This window comes from Elephantulus edwardii, unplaced genomic scaffold (assembly GCF_000299155.1).
Source record: "Elephantulus edwardii isolate Elephantulus edwardi_28Jun2011 unplaced genomic scaffold, EleEdw1.0 scaffold00218, whole genome shotgun sequence".
Classification (NCBI taxonomy): Eukaryota; Metazoa; Chordata; class Mammalia; order Macroscelidea; family Macroscelididae; genus Elephantulus; species Elephantulus edwardii.
This window is the reverse complement of record NW_006399968.1, coordinates 911,394-918,670: the sequence shown is the minus strand read 5'-3', so window position 1 is coordinate 918,670 and position 7,277 is coordinate 911,394. Positions and strand designations below refer to the sequence as shown.

At 36.7% G+C, this 7,277-nt stretch overlaps 1 protein-coding gene and 1 pseudogene across 1 annotated transcript in view; both read right to left on the bottom strand.

Moving 5' to 3' along the window:
- The window catches only part of LOC102870342 (protein dispatched homolog 1-like), a 133,707-nt gene that overhangs the window by 88,146 nt on the left and 38,284 nt on the right, over positions 1–7,277 (bottom strand). The window lies entirely within an intron of this gene.
- LOC102869938 lies at positions 2,156–2,622 on the bottom strand (annotated as a pseudogene).

The following is a 7,277-nucleotide window of genomic DNA, read 5'->3' as shown; positions in this document are numbered from 1 at the left end:
CTGACATCCATTTTGGTCTTTTCTTCCTCTTCTGTCTTTGTAATGACCATTTGCACTCTTCCTGGATGATACCTTTGACATCCTCCCACAACTCGTCTGGTCTTCGCTCATTAGTGTTCAAGGCCTCAAACCTGTTCCTGAGATGATTCTGAAATTCAGGTGGTATGTAGTGTTATATATTATTTGTCCTTTGGGGATTGAGATATTTCACTCAGCATAATTTCTTCCAGGCTCCCCCATGCTTTGTAATGTTTTACAAGTTCATTATCTTTTTGATTGCAAAACAGGCACAGGTTATGAATACACAGTTCACCAATTAAGACATTCAGATAGCAAACAAACACATAAAAGTTAAAAATCCCAAGCTATCAGTTGTTGTTGCTATGTGGTGTCAAGTGAACTCCATTTCAGTGACCCTGTTTACAACAGCCCTAAACCTTGCTCTATTATATGCTAATCTTTTCTCTGACACACCTACCTCCATTATTGCAGTCAGTGAAATCAATCCAGCTCATGGAGGGTCTTGCTCTCCTGTGCTGTCCTTCCACATGCCCAAGCATGACGTCCTTCTCCAGAACTGGTCCCTCCTTGCAATATGTCCAAAGTATGTCACATAAACCTTCAGAATCCTTGCCTCCAACGAGCAGCTTGGTTTAACTCTCCCGGATGAACCTGTTTGTTCTCTTAGCAGTCCATGGTACGTTCAATACTCTTCTCCAACACCACAGCTCAAAGGCATCAATTCTCCCTCTATCATCCCTAGTTATTGTCCAGCTCTCTGATGCATAGCAAGTGACTGCAAAGAATATGGCCTGTATCAGGTGCACCTTAGTCTCAAGACTGACATCATTGTTCTTCAGTACTTTGGAGAGGTCTCTGACAGCAGACTTTCCGAATATATCTTTTAATATCCTGGCTGCTGATGCCAAGACTGTTGATTGTGGAGATATTAGAGAGATGAAAATAAAAACAACTAGGAGATATCATCTCATTCCAACAACACTACCAAGTATCAAAATTAATTCTTGATCACATGCTACTTCCTAAAATGGTTCAGTCAACCAGTTCTTTTCAGTACAATGTTTTTCACCTTTTAAAGCTTCCTGCATCATTCAAGATTTTGCTCTGTTAGCTTAGTGGTAAGAGCCTGCACTGAAATCCCAAAGGCACGTGGTTTGAATCACTTGCTGCTCTGCGGTAGAAGGATGGACAATGTCCTCCCATGTGATTTATTGCCTCTGAAAACCTGCTGGAGGGTCAGTTATGAATTGGTTCTGGTTTGATGGCATACAACAACAAGTATTGCAACTCTAGGCTTGAAATTGTTGTTCAGCTCCTTCAGTTATTGAAATATTAAGAATATTTTTTCTGTTTCTCTAACTCCAGTTCTTTGCACCTTTCCTTATAAAACTTTTCTTCTTGAGCTGCCTCTGGAAATTGTCTATTTATCTTTTACTTCAGCATTTCTGCTTTTTGTTTTGGCCTCTTTACATTCTACTTCAAATTTTAGAGTTTCTTCTGACATCTGTTTTGATCTTTTTTCCTCCTGTCTTTGTAATGACCTTCATTTTGTTCTTTGGTCATTAGTGTTCAATACATCTAATCTATTCTTGATATGTGTTTTTAAGTTCAGTTTGGATAGACTCAAGATTATATTTTGATTCTCCTGGACTTGTTTTAATTCTGTTCAATTTCAATTTAAACTTTTATTTGAGTAAATGATGATCTATTCCACAATCAGCCCTTGATCTTATTTTGACCACTGATATTGAGCCTCTTCATCAATTCTTTCTGCAGATGCCATCAATCTGTCTTGGGTAGCCCATCACGTGATCTTTTTTAAAAAGGTATTTACAATGAATAAACCACTGATTGTATAAAATTCTATCATTCTCTAATTTCAGTTTTGCTCTGAATCTGTATTTTTAAACTATCAGTCCTTCTTTTTTTGCCCACCCTTTGCTACCATTATCATTAATGTATCTTGATTGCATAGTTGATCAATTTCAGACTGCAAAAGTTGGTGGACATTCTCAACTTCTTTATCTGTGGCTTTATTGGTGGGTGCATATATTTGAAAAACAGTTACATGTGTGCATGGAGAGTATTCTTTTTTTTTTTAAATGTTAATTCACTGTCTTTTATTAACTCATAATTACTTGTCCTCTGGTTTGTTGAAGCAGTAAGTCAGACAGCACTTGCCACAGTAGTGTCTGTCAAAGTGGCTGGCCATGAAGACTCCAGCACCACATTCATCTGAAGGACACTCCCTACGAAGACGACTAATTTTGCCATTCTCATCCACCTTATAGTACTTCAGAACAGCCAGCTTAACCTTCTTTCTCTTATGCTTATTCTTCTTGGGAGTGGTGTAAGACTTCTTCCTTTTCTTAGCACCACCACAAAGTCTCAATACAAGGTGAAGAGTGGACTCCTTCTGGATGTTGTAGTCAGACAGGGTCCGCCCATCTTCCAGCTGCTTTCCAGCAAAGATGAGTCTCTGCTGATCAGGAGGAATTGTTCCTTGTCCTGGATCTTGGCCTTGACATTCTCGATTGTGTCCGAGGGTTCAACCTTGAGCATGATGGTCTTCCCCGTGAGGGTTTTTACGAAAATCTGCATCTTGCCGGTGGGCCCACCACGGATGGCTGATCGGAAAGGAAGGATGCAGCACAGGCTCCGAGAGTATTCTTTCATTCACAGCACTGTACTGACAGATCTTTAAACGTTCTTTTTTACTATAAATACAAAACCATTCCTCTTCAATTTGTCATTCCTAGTATAATTGAAAATTCTGGCAATGGTGGCTGCGGGAGTCCCTGGCTAGTGTCCCTGTACCTGAGATAAGATGGTGAGATTAGGAATGCTCCAACTCTGTCTCCTCCCTGAGTCCCAAAATCTATTTCTCTGGCAATGGTGGCTGTGGGGGTCCCTGGCTAGTGTGATCGGATAATTATCTGATTCAAAGTGGCAAATACCAATCCTCTCAGCTCACTAATGCCTAGTATGTTGATTTTGAGGTGTTCCACTGAATTTTTTATAACTTCCTAGTAACCTAGATTCAGACTTCAAATACTCCATGTTCCAACTATCAATGGATGAGTATAGCTGTTTCTTCCCATTTTTTAGTATCTTCCAATCTGAGAGTTTCTAAATTTGGTAATATATGATCCACACAGTCAAAAGCCTTTGCATAGTCAATAAGCACAGACAGACATTCTTCTGGTATTCTTTGCTTTCTGCTAAGATCCATCTAACATTATAAAAGAAAAATTAAAATAAAAAAATAGGTTCGCAAAGTATGCGCTTCTGTGGATTTTAATTCTCCTGGTCCCTATTCTTTTCTCTATGTGTGAATGAAGGGCTCTCCAATGTTGATGTATCTTAGTGCTTGTAACCTTGCTTGTTTCTATTCCCCTTATAATAACTTTCAGTTTAAATTTGGCAGGACTTGTTTAATTCCTGACATAGTACACTAAAGAATTCCAAGACTTAGATTTCTGAACTGAAAAATGTACACAATATAATCATTAACTGGTTGGTTCCAGAAATTCAAATGTTAAATGGACAAGAAGGGTCTTTTTTTTTTTTTAAGGCTTGCCAGCTTATGACTAGGGTGATTCATGATCACCAATCAAAGGCAATGGGCTAATAAGACACAATCAGATTAGGAAATAAGCAGCCTTAACACAGCTTAATGGTTTCACTTATATGTTGTTGTTGTTGTTATGTGCCTTCAAGTCATTTGCGACTCAGCGACCCTATGCACAACAGCCCTAAACCCTGCTCTGTCCTGCGCCAACTGCATTGCCTCTGACACACCCATCCCGATTATCTCATAGAGGGTCTTCCCCTCCTGCTCTGTCCCTCCACCCTCCCAAGCATGTGTAGATCTGCTAGTTTTCCTCATTCAACTGCTGAGCCAAGAGTGATCCTCTATCAGCTCCTAAGTTAGTGTAATACCAAAAAAGGATTATTAAATGGGTCTCCATCCAAATATGAGGACATTAATTCTCTGATAGCATGCATAAGCCAACTTCTCTAGAATAGAGATCCTATGGGAGCTTTCAAATTTTCAGCTTATTCAGAAAACTTTGTAACAGGACAACACAAGCCAAGAAGACTTTATGTATAGATGTTTCTTACAGTCAAGTCAGATTTAACTCCAAATTCACTGAACACAGTAAGTTTTCATAGAAACTGGTCTTTAGGACACATTGTTCTCACAAAATATTTACTAATATAGAGTCTGCATTGAATATGGAAGCATTTTAGAGGGGGGAAAATCTTATAGATGTACAATGCAAGTGCTCTCTCACATAAATGTTCAAAAATCCCTTTATATCCCTTCTTTCTGACCTTAAATCTAGCTCTTCCATATTAAAAACTCAAGTCTTTCTACAATCTTGACAGTGAGAAGGAAAAGCCAGCTATTTATTTTTCTCAGCATTATTAAATCATATCTTTCATCATCTCTTCCATAGGCTCCCTATAAGTTCCAACTCACCAAGCACTTGTTGAGCAGTAAGAGGTAGATTTTTCTTAACTCTCAATTATCAAATCAGAAGACCAGAGACAGAAGATGTGAGTGAGAAAACAAAAACATAAAATTTTAAAAAGGCAATTATGTACAGAAACATGATGCAAAATCAGTGTCATATGAAAATAGACGACAACTATACTGGATCATAAAATAAAGGGTGCACATCATTACAAGGAAACAGTAATTACCTAGTGGGTAATGAATTGCACTGCCAAATCAAAAGCAGGGGGTTTGAAGCCACCAGCTACTTCTTGGGAATAAGTTGGACAATCTCTTCCCAAGCAATTAACAGCCTTTGAAAACCTGCTGGAGGGTCAATCATGAATCATTTCCAATTTGTAGTGTGTGGGTGAGTGAATATTATTACATAACTGACAATCACAGTTGAGAATCACAGTTCAGCCAAGTTGATAAATAACCTGAACAATCACAACAGTGCTCCTCTTACTCGAGCCCCATGCTCTGGCATTTGTTATGGCTATATGTACATTGTTAATGTGAAAAATTAATCTAATTAAAAAAAAAGATATTGTCAAATGCAAAATGTCAGATAAAGAGATAGTCAATAAAAGTGAGAAGGTGTGTACAAGATTGGGCAGTGCTTTGTTATGTTGTAGATAGGGACTGTTAAGAGTTGGTGCTGAGCATAGGTCCTAATAACTACAGGTGCAGACATGAACAGCTTATGGAATCATGTATAACAGGAAAGTCTCCTTGAGAAGGTAAATACTGAGTTAGTTCTTAAAGGATATTTTCCCTTTCATTCCACTTCAGAAATAAAAATTAGAAGACTACTGTCCCTGCTAAGTGAATACAGACTGGTCATAAAGAGTTTCAATATAAATTTTTGAGGGTTCTTAAATCTCCCTATCATTCTTCTCTTAAATAATCTGTACTTCATTCTAGTACCCTAGTGGTAAAAAGCTGTTCTGTCAACTCAGAGATACACGATTTGAATCCACCATCTGCTCTGCAGGAGAAAGATGATCAATTGCCTGCCGTGCAATTTACAGCCTCTGAAAACCCACTGGAGGATCAGCTATGAATCAATGGCACATAACAATTTCATGAAAGGCACAAAATTTAAGAGTATATCATAATAAAGTTTACGTAAGTATATATCCACTAAAGAGATCAAGAACCATTTCCCCAACACTTTCAAGTGGCTTCCTCATGCCTCTGTCCAATCCATGATCATATCTCACCTCCAGATGTAAGATAATCTAAAGCATTATCAGCACTGATAAATTCTAATGAAGGATTATCTATCTTAAAAACAGCCAAAGAGGAAAGTTCAAGTAGAACCTTAGATGAAGCTCAAGTTAGCACAAGTTTAAGAAATTATGTTAAGAATGAAGTCCTAATAACATTTCAGATGGCTGACTCCTAGATGATTAATCTTAAAACTTCATTTCTCTTTCTTGAGGTTTAGTAACATCTATATAAATTACTTAAAGGGTGGAAATACTAGATTACCTGTAAAAGTTCTTTGATGTGAAAAAGAATGTTTAAGAGCTATAGAGCAAATTAACCTTGGTAATCTTATATAATGTTACTTTTACGTAGATTAAATACCTTCACTGCTTAGGTTCCCTGTACTTTAGTTTCTTGTAGAATTCAAGATCTTGCCTGGGTGAACAATATTTAGATACAACAAATGGCTATGTTTCATGTAAGTGAAATTAACAAAGGTGTATCAATTTAAAAATCACAAAAATGCTTAACTCTAATACTTTACCTGGCAGGATATTTTAAATGAAGTGTCCTACCAGCTACTGTAAATAATAAGAATATCCAGACCATGAAAAACTATGGACAAAAAATGGAAATCTGACATTTTTAACAATTGTGAAGGCTTTAAAGGAAAGTGAGCAAAGTATTAGGGAAATAAGAAACATTTAATATCACACTTTTTATACCATTTTATAATCAGAGACTATTACTAATAATTTTAGAACATTTTGAAATACTTATCACAATGATAAAACTAAATTTAAAAGAAGATATTCAGGTGATACGAGACCAAGAAATAAGTTAAAAATTACATCATCTAAATTACAGCACTGATGAAAACCAGAATATTCTTTTTTGTTATTTTATTTTATTGATATTTTAACAAAAGTTTACAGAAAACTTATATTTTCATTCATTCACTGTTGCACATTTTCTTCCCTTCCTCCTCCCTCAGTTCACTTTTCTCTTTAAAAATATTCTTTCATTGCTGCACAATTTCCTTCCTCCAGTACACTTTTCTGTGCACCTCTTATTCTGGACTATTGTCATGCAAATAATACCTAATCCTATATTTCTTTTAGACAGTTCTTTCCCCCATCTATTTGAATGCAGTGCTCATTACAGAACCCCTCTTTTCTTAGTTTCTTCCCCAATCCCCATGTCAGTCCTGTTTTACAACAGTGGCATTATGCAGTATTTGTCCTTTTGTGACTGAGATATTTCACTCAGCATAATGTCCTCCAGAGTCACCCATTTTGTATAATATTTTATGAGTTACTTGTTTTTCAGTCCTGTGTAGTATTCCATCATGTGTGAACATATAACAGCTTCTCTATCCTTTAATTTGTTGATGGACACTTGGGTTGCTTCCATTTCTTTGCTGTTGTAACCAGAATATTCTTTTTTATTAAAAAAAAAGAAAACAACAACAAACTCCCAAAAACCCAACTGTGGTGGTTGGTTTTTGTTTTTAAATTATTTTATTATTTTTTGTGTGTGT